Source organism: Mytilus trossulus, unplaced genomic scaffold (assembly GCF_036588685.1).
Source record: "Mytilus trossulus isolate FHL-02 unplaced genomic scaffold, PNRI_Mtr1.1.1.hap1 h1tg000234l__unscaffolded, whole genome shotgun sequence".
Classification (NCBI taxonomy): Eukaryota; Metazoa; Mollusca; class Bivalvia; order Mytilida; family Mytilidae; genus Mytilus; species Mytilus trossulus.
Window position 1 is genome coordinate 3,450,918 of NW_026963315.1, and position 13,993 is coordinate 3,464,910.

Here is a 13,993-nt window from a genome sequence, read left to right on the forward strand (position 1 = left end):
AGAATGACAATCATTGTATTGTCGACAATATTCGATTCATAAATCGCTCATTGAAAGTATTTGCAACATTGTTATTACTATAATAATGTCATCTTTTAACAACATGTGTCATCATATTTGCCAAATGTAAATTAAAAGCCTTTAATAATTACTTAACAAAATGAAAATTAAAATGTGAATGGTATGGTCTGGTACCAACTTGTAAAGTACATTAGGATTTTATTATTTAAACATTTATTAAGGTGAATACATCAGGTTGTGTTATTCAGGGGACTATCGATCTAAATGATAAGCCAGATGGGTCATATTCAACACTCAAGCCGTATTCACTAAATCCAAAATCAAAACAACATAGAAAACTAAAGAATTGACCAAAGTCGGAAGTAGCTAAAAATCGGATACAAACTTAAATGTGACGTATTTCCGAAATGATAAATAACAGGTTTGACTTTTAGACATTATCAAGAATTTGATTCAATCAAAGTAGCATGACGAAAAACGCTTAATCCTAATTACGGAATTAAGGCAACACAAATGATTGTGGTACGTATTATAAGTATCATTGATGGATGAAACTTGTCATACATATTGTGTGTTGCATTTGTGTTGCATTTGATAGGATAATTCGAAGTTGTTTAATTCTTTTTAATATCAGTTTCAAAAAGAATTACAAATACATCAGGTGAAAAAGGATTACTTACAAAACAAATTATTTTTTATAAAGTTCGATATCAGTTTAAAACTATTATCAGCTTAAACAGTGATCGAATTCTGAGTCTAGGAACTTGTTTAGAACAGAAACTCTTGAACACTTTTTTTTTTATTGAAACGCATTTAACGCTTTATACATAAATTGTGTTTAAGGGTTGTTGTTACTTCTTCTAGATTTGCTTTCATCAGAAACGCTCAAACCCGAACATTCATATAATAAGGATGTTATAATGAACGGAAACGTTAGGATGATCATGACCAACAAGGGACATAAAAAGAAAGGCTTAAATAAAATAAATCAAAATTAATAACATTTACAGCAGGTAATTTCGAGAATCCAAAGTGATTCTCTGGATTTACCTTTATTGGGAATGCTTAATCTCAAATAATCGGAAACAACAGGTTTATAAATTATATATAAAAACATTAAAAGTTTGATGGCACAAGTAATAGCCAAATAAAACGACTTAACATCCAATGAATTATCAACAGATAATCTTCTAGGTTCAAAATAGAAAAAAAAACAATAACGTAAAAATATATCAAAACTAATTTACCGCGAGAAAGTGTGAGAATGAATAGATAAGAAATATCAAAATAGACTTACCACGAGTAAATGTGCGTATGAATAAATGTGTAAATCTCAATCTGTAGTTTGTAGTTATCTAGGCAACGTTGTCTCAATTATACAATAAATTAAATTGTAATGTAAACTATCACTTTAAACACAATGTAAATGATTCAGTGTTAAATTTCATTGTCGTAAAATTTCATTTTCATACACATTTTGAAAACTAATTATTTAAAATAACTTAATTGCTAACTCTCCACGTGGTATCCCGGTAAAACTTTTATGTATGAATGTTAAATAAATGTTTGCAAAAATACTTTTAACCCTTTTCCCAAATCGATATTTCTAAACAAAAGTTTCTAAGCTTTTTCTATGTGTAGTGCGTTCGCAGAAACTCTTTAAGATACTATTGGTTGAATGTTTCGCGTTTTTTTATTGATTCGGGTAGGAGTGGCTGTAGTAAAATTATAACAATTTAATACAGAGTAATATAGCCTGCCTTCTAGATATTTGAGGACAATTATAGCTGATAGATTATTTATGTATATTGATATAATATAATACGAGTTTTTATTCATTGACAAAGATATTTTGGAAACAGAAAGTTTAGATAGCATGTTTTATCTAAGGTGTTATAGACTGATCGAAAATTTAAATTTGTATCTATTAAAGGTTTTCAATTAATGTTTTTATTTTAATTTTTATTAATTATTTTCAAACAACATAATTTTATGATGTTTACATAATTTATTTACTTCCATAGTTCTTTTTCAATTTTCTTCTCTTTCATTTTGAGATGAAACTATATGCATTAATAAAATTTTTAATTTTAAAGGTTAAAGTTCGGTTCTACTCATAATGAGTTAGCGAAAAGTATAAAATTACGCCCGCTCATTGAAAAAGAACCAACCAAAGTATTCAGTCTTAAAGTGGGGGTAATTGCGCTAATACAACCCATCGAGTACGCAAGAATTAGATACGTTTTTATCAAGATTCAATCCCAATAATAGTTAGCGTAGGTTAAAAGTGATAAAAATGGGGAAATGTTGATCAATAACACATTTTTTTCTCGAAAACTACACTAACTTCAAAATTGTCAATGATTTAATAATGACTTATTCATATGTCAATGACGTCTTTAAATAAGCGATAAGCATTAATACTTTTTTTTCCGAAAAATACACTGGTTTAAAAAAAATTGCCAGAGTATAAATTTCACATAAGAAAGAACCACTTAGAAAATGAAAGAATCACCAAGATAACAACCAAAGAAAAAAAAAAAGAAAACGATTTCGAATCTTCAATGTCGTGATAGATTTCGTCAAGGTTATAAACATGAAGTACATCACCTGAAATTCAATCAATAAATATCTGATGTAAAAGAGAGGCGAAAGATACCAAAGGGACATTCAAAGTTATAAGTCTTTACAAGTGATAACTCAAAGACAGATCCATTCATTGGATCACCAGTGAAGGTGATACACGACCGAAAAAAAAACATATCCTATTCATGATAACTTTTAATATCAACTCTACAATTATGTAAAATTTGTTCTTCCTTCGCCGGGATTCGAAATTATGTTATTGAGACATCGAAACTGTATCTATCGCTCTAGACCAATCAACAACATGTTTAGTTTAAACATATTTATTTAGAGTGGATTGGGAAACAAGTTTTACAACTTATATAAATCCCTTTCCACTTTGCGGGTGCGAGTGCTGCCTTGTAGCGGCATTAGCCTAATCTTTTTCGAAATCTACAAGGGTGTCTTTAACGTGCAAGAGATATGGTTCTCTCTTAACACGGGTCAGCCATTTATCGTGCCATTCCGACGGACTATCATCGTTTCCTTAAGACCATACTCGCAAATGGTGTCAAGGGAGAGCCGAAAATTGAGTTTCTGAAATTTTCATCCCGAACGGGAATCGAACCAGGAACCTTTGTGTTAGTAGTCCGATGCACTAACCACTACATCACGACTACATGTACATGTACGTATTTATTTGGAAACATGGACAAAATGCAGACGGCGTTGTCCCGATATCCAAATAGCAGTAGTTCGAATTCTATTTCTGAAAATTGACGTAAAAAAGGGATTAAAGTTACATTTATAAATTAATACTTTTTATACCATTCAGACCAAAGCAATAGTTATAAAGGGTTTAAGATAAAACTTTTATTATTAATTTTGTGCTTCCGAAGCTCTTTTCTGGATTGAACCTAGATTATCCCCGGTCTTTGATGGGGTTTGTGATTGGTTTTCTATGTTGTGTTCTCTTAATACTTTAATGTGTCGTTTTGTTTTTGCCAAACGAAAAGCTACACGATTTAAAGGGATAACCAAATACCTAAAAGTAATCATTGCATGTGCCTATGCTAACAATACATAGGTGAATAACAGTTACTCTATCCTTTCTCTATTTGGTTTATTTATTGTTGATCTGATTGTAAATATTAAATGTTAAACATCAAAATACTAGCTGTCAGGGAATGTTTGAATTTGTACATAAACCGAGGAAATATTATCAATCAACGTTTCACTGAAATTTTGATTTTAGCACAGTTTGGTGCTCAACCAAAAGGTTGTGACAGTAATTGATTTGTGTCATAGAAAATTAAAATTGATTAATATTGTAATTACAGAAGTGCATTAATATATTGAGCAGCCGACGGATTGTCATGTCAGTTTCGACATTCTGTAATTTCAACAACTTCCGGTACCGATAAATATGGCGATACAAGCGAAAATTGTTTGATTTTTTTGAATGAGTGGAATTTACTTTAATCAACCACTTTCTGATTCAATACTACATTTTGGAATAGGTTTTATACACTGAAGGACATGTATTTATCGGATTTAATAAGCCTCAGTCAATATTTGCATTGCAATAAATGAATAGTGTGGCATTTAAAAAAAAACCAATGGCAGAAATTGACAAGTTCCACTATAGTAATTTCAAGTGTCAAAATTTCTAGTTTTTTATTTGGTTTAATTATTTATACATTGTAGTAAGCGATGAACAAAAAACTTGCAGTTTGTTTACATAATTGCTTTCAAACGGGATCAAATGAAGCAGATCGAAATAAATTATTTCAGTCCTATCACCTGTCAATCACCTGTAAATTAAGGAATGTACTTTTTGTTGGGTGAATTGTGCAAAAAGTGCAAAAGTTTTGAAATGAAATTTCTCGTATTATATTAAATTATAAAATTCAAAAATTCAAACAATTCTGTATGTTTGTTGTTATCCATTCGTCTGATATGTTTGAGCTTTTGATTGTGCCATTTGATAAGGGACTTTCCGTTTTAAATTTCCCTCTGAGTTCAGTATTTTTGTGATCTGACTTTTTGATAGCATGTCTTAAAGGTAATACTAAACTGCTTTTAAAACAAAAGTTTAAAGTGTTAAGTATAGCTTTAAAAACATAAAATCTTGTGAGAGACCCATCTGAAACTGTTAGCTAAAATTGATTAGGAAAACGTATAAATACCAGAATATTACTGAACAACTAATACCATATACCCACTTTCAAAATGGGATGTTTATGCTTACGTAAAACCATCTTAATGAAGCTCCTTAAATTTTCCTTGTTTGTGACACCAGCAATTGTGACTTTAACCGAATGTTTACTTGAATTGAGGCAACACGACGGGGGCAACTAGTAGATCAGAATCTGCTTGCCCTTTTCACGCTTATGAAATCAACCCTCGTTTTGGTGAATTTTGTGTTGCTCTCTCTTTAATTTTTGTGTAGAATTTTGTTGGCAATTGTTTGTATTTCATCGATATTACGTTTTTACTACGGTATTGTTTCACATTTTAAGCTAAACAGTACCGCTAAAATAATGTCCAAGTGACCCTTGTATGTGTGTTATCAGTTAGTGTACCTGCTTACTCTTGAATAAAGGCAGTAGTATACCGCTGTTGAAATGAGGCCATAAAGAGTAAACTTTAGTCACTTAAAAATGTAAGTTTTATAGCAAATAAATCTTTCAAAGATATTGGTTTTTTATTGTGTTTTTGCAGTCAATCTTCATCCTGGTGTTTGAACGATTACAATAAAAATGTGTGAATATTGAGATATGAATACAATTGAATTAAAAAGATATAAAAAACGAAACTTATGATTGTGCAAATATTAATATTGTAACAAGAAATTTGAGTAATGAGAAAAATTAAAAGGACATTGATTTTTTACAGCTTCATAATTTTATGGTTGGTTTTATGCATTATCTAATAAATTGTCAGCGCAATAGTTTGCAAGATTAATATAAGTTAATATTTACATTTGAAACGTATTACTATATCGACAGTTTTGTTTGTCTAAACTGATGACATATCTATCGAAATCTGAACCGTAGTTAAGGTTAAGTATTAACATTGTCGACATTTGTCATTCTTTAGCAACGATTTACATAATTCTGTATTAAAGAGTTGTAAAGATACAGAATCCAATATCATGTCCAGACGGGAATGGACTTCTGATGTTATACAAGCTATTATCGTCACGCGTTGCCCCTGCAGTAAGTATGTGACATTATTGAAATGAAGGGATTTGTAGAATTTCTTAGACACTCATTATAAATACCTGTTTATTTACAACCGCTGGGTCGATGCCACTGCTGGTGGAGATTTATTTCCCCGAGGGTATCACCAGCCCAGTAGTCAGCACTTCTGCCTTGACTTGAGTTGTCAATGATATATATATGTTCATAATAATAGATTAACTGTTATCAAAAATTTTCCACCGCAGGAATAGATTACCTAAGCTGTGTTTGGCAAAACTTTGAGGAATGTTTGGTCCTCAATGCTCTCCAACTTCGTACTTTATTTGGCCGTTTAAACATGTTTTGAATCGAGCGTCATTGATGTGTCTTTTGTAGACGAAAAACGCGTCTGGAGAAAATATAAAACGTTAGTCCTAGTATCTAGGATGTGTTTATTTAGATACTCATCATAAAAACATGGTTTGAGATATATGCAAATCATTCGAATGTAAATAATAATAATAATAATGATAATGCATTCTTTATTTAAAGAGGATAACTTAATAAGGACTAGTCTAATCTTCATTGAAACTCTTAAACAAAACACATGTTTACAGTTAACATTTATATATCAAAATACAATAGATGTAAACAAAAACAACAAAAAAAAACAAATGTGTACATGTATATATTGGAAAAACATATTCGATTTGATAATTTGGGAAAAATTAAAATAGACTTTTGTCAAAAACTTGTATTTTTCAGCTATTTGCAGAACAAGATTGTATTCTTTCACATTTAGACGATACGTTGGCTTAAGTGCTTTTAGCGGACTGCAGACTATTGTAATTCACTGAAAAAGAGCTGAATTAAAATACAGCGGGTCGTGTTCTTTGATGTCTATACAACAAAACAGACAACTTCGTCATTAAGACTTTCTTTCCAAATGTATACTGGTGTATACCACTGTCATTAATTTCTGATTTCAACCCTTCTATCTTTTCAAAAAGTTGATTGGAAAATGTTGAGAGATCGATTACTTTGGTAAACTATATTTTTCATTTTATATTCACCTTTTTTAAGTTTCTTGAATTTTAATTTATACATGGCATTTTAATTGCGTTTGGAATTTTCAGAAATGATATTGATCTTACCACCAGTGGGGGTATATTATTGTATTAATATTTTATTTGTATATCACGAAGGACAAGACAATCCGTTTCAAAATGTAAATTAAGAGTACATAATCGGCCAAATTATCATATCTGACGTCACTTTAGAACATTTCTTGAAAGCAGGCTGTCGAGTAGTATCAGTATGAAATAGAAAACTAGCAACAATCGTTAGTTTCATAATTAATTAGACTTGACAAATGATTGGTATTTGAATTTACGCAACAGCGTTTAAACTAATTATTTGTGTGACGTCATCCAATAACTGATTTCATGGTCATTTTGATTTAAATAGTTTGCAATTTTAAAATTACATAACGATTTATATGATAAGAATCTTACATTCTTTGTTATTCTTGGTTATCAATATATCTATCTGTATAACTTTAATGAAATATATGTCGAAATGGATATGTGGGGTAGATATCAATATACACCAACGCAACGTCAATATCAAGCATACACTGATCAAGGATACTAGGCTTAGAAGACTATTCAGGGGTGAAAGTACTCAAACAGTATGAACAAATAGTTAAGTTTGAAAAAAAAAACTGAACCCCTTTAGAAAAAAATAAAAATAAAGTCCTTGAAGTTTCTGAGAATTGGAAACTAGGAACAAAGACAAGTTCGGAATAAACTCATCAACGATTTACTAGGTACTAGTTTTGTGTACGCCAGATGCGCGAAATCATTGAGCGGTCAACACTAGAACTTCAATGGCAAACGTGCATCAGTATCTGCATCACGATGATTATAGAAATGTTTGAATTTGATATAGAGTAGTGGGATTAGCAGAATGACGTGGTTTACTGATGGTAAATTTGTGTATGACAAGGATTCACCCCAAACATCAAAATGAAAAACACCAAAACCATCGCTGAAAAAGAAGGAGATATTAAACTAACTAAAAGAGAAAGCAGGTAAAAAGATGGCAGTTGGCTTTTAATAACACGCTAAAACAGTTGACAAACACTTTTTTAGAATTTTGGATTATGACAGTTCTAGAACATTTTTCATTAATTTAAATCAGGTTTTGATTTTTACATAGCAACAATTGGTCGCTAGAAAATAAATGTCTATTTTTATTTATACATTTATATACAAATAATCATTAATACTCTAAAATAATAAGCACATGTCTTCATTGTATCATAAATATCATACCTATATAGCGAACAGGATATTTAAACAGATTGCAAGGCAATAAAAGTAAAATAACTGTCCAAACATCTCTTCAGACACTCCGATACGTTGACGAAATTGAAAGTGTTCTTTGAATAACTTATAAAATATACGAGGATTAAATATACACCTAATGCAAAATATGTCTACAACTGACTCATCAATGAAGTGTCATTGAAGAACCAAAATCCTTTCAATATATTAGGGAACCAGAACATTTTGTCTGGTTCCGTATTAACAAAACATGTGTTTGAGTTCACAATACAAAGATGTCTAACATTAGAAAACAGACAACGCTTTTTAAACTATAATTTACTATTTTCAGTTATTCCTAATCGTTGCTTTATTTATGACCATACCCTTAATACTAAAATTCCGACTACTAACTATACTGAGAAACAATAAATTATACATTAGGAAATCGAGGCTTAATCAGATATCCGAAACGGAAGCAGGTCATATTGTTCCGGAAATACTTATTCCGATATTGATTTAAGATGGTTTTATTCAATGTACACAATGATTATTTAAACGATACTAAAATCTTTGATGCTTCTAGCAATTAATAATATAATAATTCTAATTGGCCTCTACGGAACTCGTGCTGTAAAACCATTAATAACACATGACAGATGCTTTTCACTGTTTTCTTTGTAACCTTTGATTAAACGTTATTACGACGCATATTTATACTTAGTTTCGGATTATTTTAGGGGACTGATTATTTATTTTCGTAGTTGATTGCGCCGTCATAATTTTGAAAATAAAACAATATTTCCCCGCAGCGGGACCATTGATTGGATAAACAGAGATTACAAATTTCATTTCTGTGTATTGACGAATGTTATTTCTATGGATATGAATTATTTAATAACATTATTATGATTACAACAATACCTGGTATCATATCTCAAATTTCTATCATTTTTATGACTAGACTACTACTATTTAAAAGTAATAAAATATCTTCAATTCGATGCAAAATAATAGAAATTGTCTAGGCTGGGATTTTGTATTGTATGTTTTACTTTTATTAGTAGTAGAAAACAAAGTTTACGATCTGAAAATTAAATTAGATATTGAAAAATGTTTAATCGGTCAATAAAAAAACAACTTTAACGTTTTAATCATTAACCGAAATGTGTTTCCTGTTGTTCAATTTATTTAATTGAACAGTTTTACTCATGTACGAATTCAATATAGTATGATTTGTCAAATTTCCGTATATGTCCTGTCTATTGAAACTTATTGTTGAGTGTAATTTATAATTTTCTGTAATGAAGTCATAAGTTTGTATACACCAGCAAGCAATTCAATTAAATACTTGGAAAAACATTTTATACTATTTTACCTTTCGACTAATTCCAAAAAAAAAATGACAACAAAAGTATGTTGCACACTTGTCGCGTTGATTAAAGAAACAAATTTTGTTTTTAAGGGATAAATCATGATTTTAATTAAAGTAAACGCCACTCCCTGCTCGACTCTAACAAAGCCATTTAAATCAGACAAATCAAACCTAAATAAAAGAACTAAACAATTGAATCGCACCAACATAAAAAGCAAAACAAAAGCAAATAATAAAAAATTACAAAAAACAGAAGGAGTAGTAGGGAAACCACCCAAAACAACAAAAACAAACCAACAAAGCAAATCAAACACTTAAATTGTTTTTGTTTTTTTTCACTTTAAACTTAAGAATCGACATTTGAAAAAAGACATTTGTTCCAAATACAAAATGTGTATTACCCTAGGAATAAATAATCTGTATTTTGAAAAAAACCCTTCTAGTCTGTTTGGTCATCAATACTTTTCAGTTTCTTAGGCTTTCTTAAATTTGTTCATTCGCGCGGCATTGGTGAACCTTTTGAAAAGGAAACATGCGTTTGGCTAATAAAATGTTATACCTTGTATCTATGTTGAGTTTATCAAACAAACGTGTAACTATATTGAAATGCAAACAGCGCTACGTACTCGTGAAAAAAAGAACCAACGCATTTAATTCGAATTAGGATATCAAAACCTAAGCGTTCAAATAGATCCACTTAAATAACGCACATATAAACAGTATCAGAAAATAGTTTAAACCATTAAACATGAGTTGAGTAATACATTATATATATGTAATATAAATATATCAGCTGTCAGTGACAGCTGCACATACTGCTTACAAATTTGAGAACTTGTTTTACGAGATCTGCTTATCCTTATAGTTTTGGTGTATTCTGCAATAATTTAATTTTGGATGTAACGCATTTTCTGATTGGCTGACGTTATTTTGTTATGAGCCCATAGACATAATTTAGTCATGTGACCGTGGCGTCATCAACGTTTTTTCATGGTTTTCAAATGACTGTAATATTTTTTCTGTCTATTCGAAATGACATAAAAAATGTGGTGCACACTGTTAAATAACCCGCTACAGTCATTCCTTAAATGTTAATATTTATATAGATATTTTGAAAAAAGTAAAATCACAAAAATACCGAACTCCGAGGAAAATTCAAAAAGGAAAATCAAAAATCAAAAGACAAAATCAAAAGTCCAAACACATCAAACTAATGGATAACAACTGTCATATTCCTGACTTGGTACAGGCATTTTCTAATGTAGAAAATGGTGGATTGAACCTGGTTTTATAGCTAGCTAAACCTCTCACTTGTATGACAGTCGCATCAAATTCCATTACATTGTCTACGATGTATGAACAAAACAAACATACTCAAAGAGTAAAAATGTCAAAAATTGAGTGACTTAAGTGAATTAAGGTGACTTATTGTTTGTTAAACGTCTGCTAATTATATTGTCGGTCTCAATACAACTTGTTGCGAATTGATTGTTTGCTTCTTTGTTTTGTCCCTGCTTACTTAGACAAATCTTCAAAGAAGAAGAAAGAACATCGAAAAGGCAGAAAAAAAAGAAATGAAAAGAATAACTTGGTTTGTTACACAACTAACACTAGTAACGTGTCTTTAATAAACGTGTATTCAGTTTATATGTACCACACATTTACATAACTTATTGCGGAAGTGCTAATTGCTTGTGTTTTTTAACCGTATAACGCGCAGTGAATTGATACTGCTAGCAAAAGGTGAAGATTACAAATGAGATGGAAATTACTTGATAATGATAAAATTGATGAAACATTATGAAAATGCAACTATAGGGGAAATGGTAAATGAAGTACAATTGCGAGAGACACACCAAATATCCTACTAGAGAACTATCTGGTGTCATGCGGCTTTAAATATTAGCAAAACCCATACTGATTAAAAACTGTAAAAGGTCCCTACATTACAACAGGAAACAATTCATCAATAATAAATCCTCTATTTAAGACTCCTGACTTGGGAAAGCCACATCCAATACGTTGCTGAACTGAACATGTGTGTAAGCTCTAACCCATGGAAATGATGTGACACCAGAACGAAAGAGCATGCTCAGTGAGAAATAGTTTGACTGATCAAATTATCAGTAAGTCCTCATCTAATACATTACGTTTAATCCGCTGCAAATGTTTGCACTTGTCCTAAATCTGAAATCTGATGTACAGTAGTTGTCGTTTGTTTTTGTAATTTATACGTGTATCTCGTTTCTCGTTTTTTTATCTATAGATTAGACCGTGGGTTTTCCCGTTTGAAAGGTTTTACATTAGAAATTTTGGGGCCCTTTATAGCTCGTTGTTCGTGTAAGCCAAGGCTCCGTGTTGGAGGCCGTACATTGACCTGTAATGGTTTTCTTTTTTAGATTGTTATTTGGATGGAGAGTTGTCTCATTGGCACTCACACCACATCTTCCTTTATCTATTACTAGTAAGTATAAATGCGTCTACACATTGACTTTCGGTATAGCATGACTATTTACAGTGCTCAAAAAAGGTATAAACAAGACTAAACAATTCTTGAACATGTAAGTGTGTAGCAGTGTTTAACACTACATAGACAATTGTGTGTGTATTGAATTAAACCAAAATCAAAAATAGTACAAAAAAATGGCTTTATTCAAATATCTTACTAGAGCTACCTTGATAACCTTTAAACGTAATTTTAATCAAAGAATCAATATGTTCAGATGGATCGTATTTAAATCCACGTTCTCTTTTAATCATATCATCAAACAGATTATGAGGGGGTTAATTAAGACGATAATTGCGTACAGAGGTCGATGTCCCGTATGCATGATATATTGTATCAATAAAAGTGAGAGAAACTAGATACCACATAAGTGTTGTCGGTTCAAGACCACTATATTTCGAGCATTGAAGTCTGGCTACTTTTACCATGTGTTGTTGGTTTTTGTTTGCCTCTTTTAACGGCCTAATTTTTCCGACGAATTCATCGTCGGTAGTTTGCCTGACGTAGTGTTTTTTAATTATCTTTAATAGTTTTTTGTTCTAGTATCAAAGATCTAATATAAAACCATCGAGTTTTGACATGTAAATGATACACACTCTTGCACCTTTGAAAAGACTGCGTTACAATTTATATTACTAAAAATCATTTCCAAGAATAAAAACGAAAAAAATCTAACGTTTGCATCGACTTAACTTATTATTCATCTATTTCCGGAAAATATATATTTTGATAGCACATTTTATTTTAAACTATTAGATATTTTTAGTTATCTGCACTTAATTACACGAAAATCTTATATGTTGTTGAATCCAAGATTTCATGATCAATTATGTACTAAATTTAACAAACACTGCTAAAAAAAATTAAAATGACCTACCTCCAAATATTATGAAATTAAAGATGCAAGTGAAAGTATGTTCCGTCTTTTGTTCTTTGTTTTACAATCATTCATTTCATCTCCGTCTATCCTGCGTTTTGTTCATTATTACTATGTGGGTGTTTTGAAGACAAATGGTAAAATGAGCTAAAATATATAGCAGACTGAAAGGATAATTGACCTATGAACTTGTTGTAAGACGATTATTTACGTATCGTCGATCACGTGTAGATATTATATATAATTCTGTAAATGGTTTATGTTATGAAAATTCCAATACGTACAACTGGGTTTGTTTGAGCTTTTAAAGTGCAGTAACCGATTGAACATTTATCTAAAGACACAAATTGACATAATTGACGAGTTATAAAACATATCAACGTCCTTTTATATTTGAGATGTGAAGAAACAGTTCGAAAATCCTATAATTTTGTAGAATTCTAGAAAAGGTAACCCATTGACTAAGTTGTAATTTGACCTGACATTAAAAAGCAGGAATATTTAAAATCTCTCAGATCTCTGAATCGACATTTGTTTGCAAAATATCTCTCTATCTTTTATTCGACATATTTTTACATACGAAAATAAACACAAAAAAATCAGGCGATCATTTATTGTTTTATATTTTATATTATTAAATGCTATATAAATTCTACTTTTGTTAAATCAATTCTACTGTATTATATTACAGATATGGCGTATTCTTCAAATACAAACTTGTTCATTGTTTCTAAAAAAAAAAAACACATATACTTGAATTTTACTTTATTCTTTATATAAAATACGTATTTTGATTAAGAATGATTAATATAAAATAGATTTAAACGCGTTTAACATAAAGTAAATTCAGTTTTCAAATAATACATTTCTTTTCTTTTCACCTTAAAATAGAAAATTAAATAACAATGATTATGTATATAGTTCTAATTTTAATTAATTAAAAAAAATTAAAGCTTTCCATATTTTTATTGGAGATCAAATTGTTCTTTTCTTCTATAATCGATCAACTCATTCGTTATTGTCTGTATGTCTTTGATGTCTACGGTAATGTGATGAGCAATCTCTCTGTTAGGTTAGTTAGGGTAAATCAACAAAACATCAGCTGCAATCAACATACTTGGGAGTGTTGTATTGAGT

The 13,993-nt window shown here is 30.4% G+C and overlaps 1 protein-coding gene across 2 annotated transcripts in view; it reads right to left on the reverse strand.

The window, feature by feature from the left end:
• LOC134701308 (uncharacterized) overlaps nucleotides 1-13,009 on the reverse strand; it is a 43,728-nt gene extending 30,719 nt beyond the window's left edge. The window contains exon 1 of one of the 2 annotated variants that reach the window (XM_063562443.1): nucleotides 12,857-13,009. The gene's annotated coding sequence lies outside the window, so the exon portion shown is untranslated. Of the gene's footprint in view, nucleotides 1-1,318; nucleotides 1,583-12,856 lie in introns of those variants that run through there. The other variant, XM_063562442.1, reaches the window with a different exon arrangement.
• Between the last annotated feature and the right edge of the window lie 984 nt (nucleotides 13,010-13,993).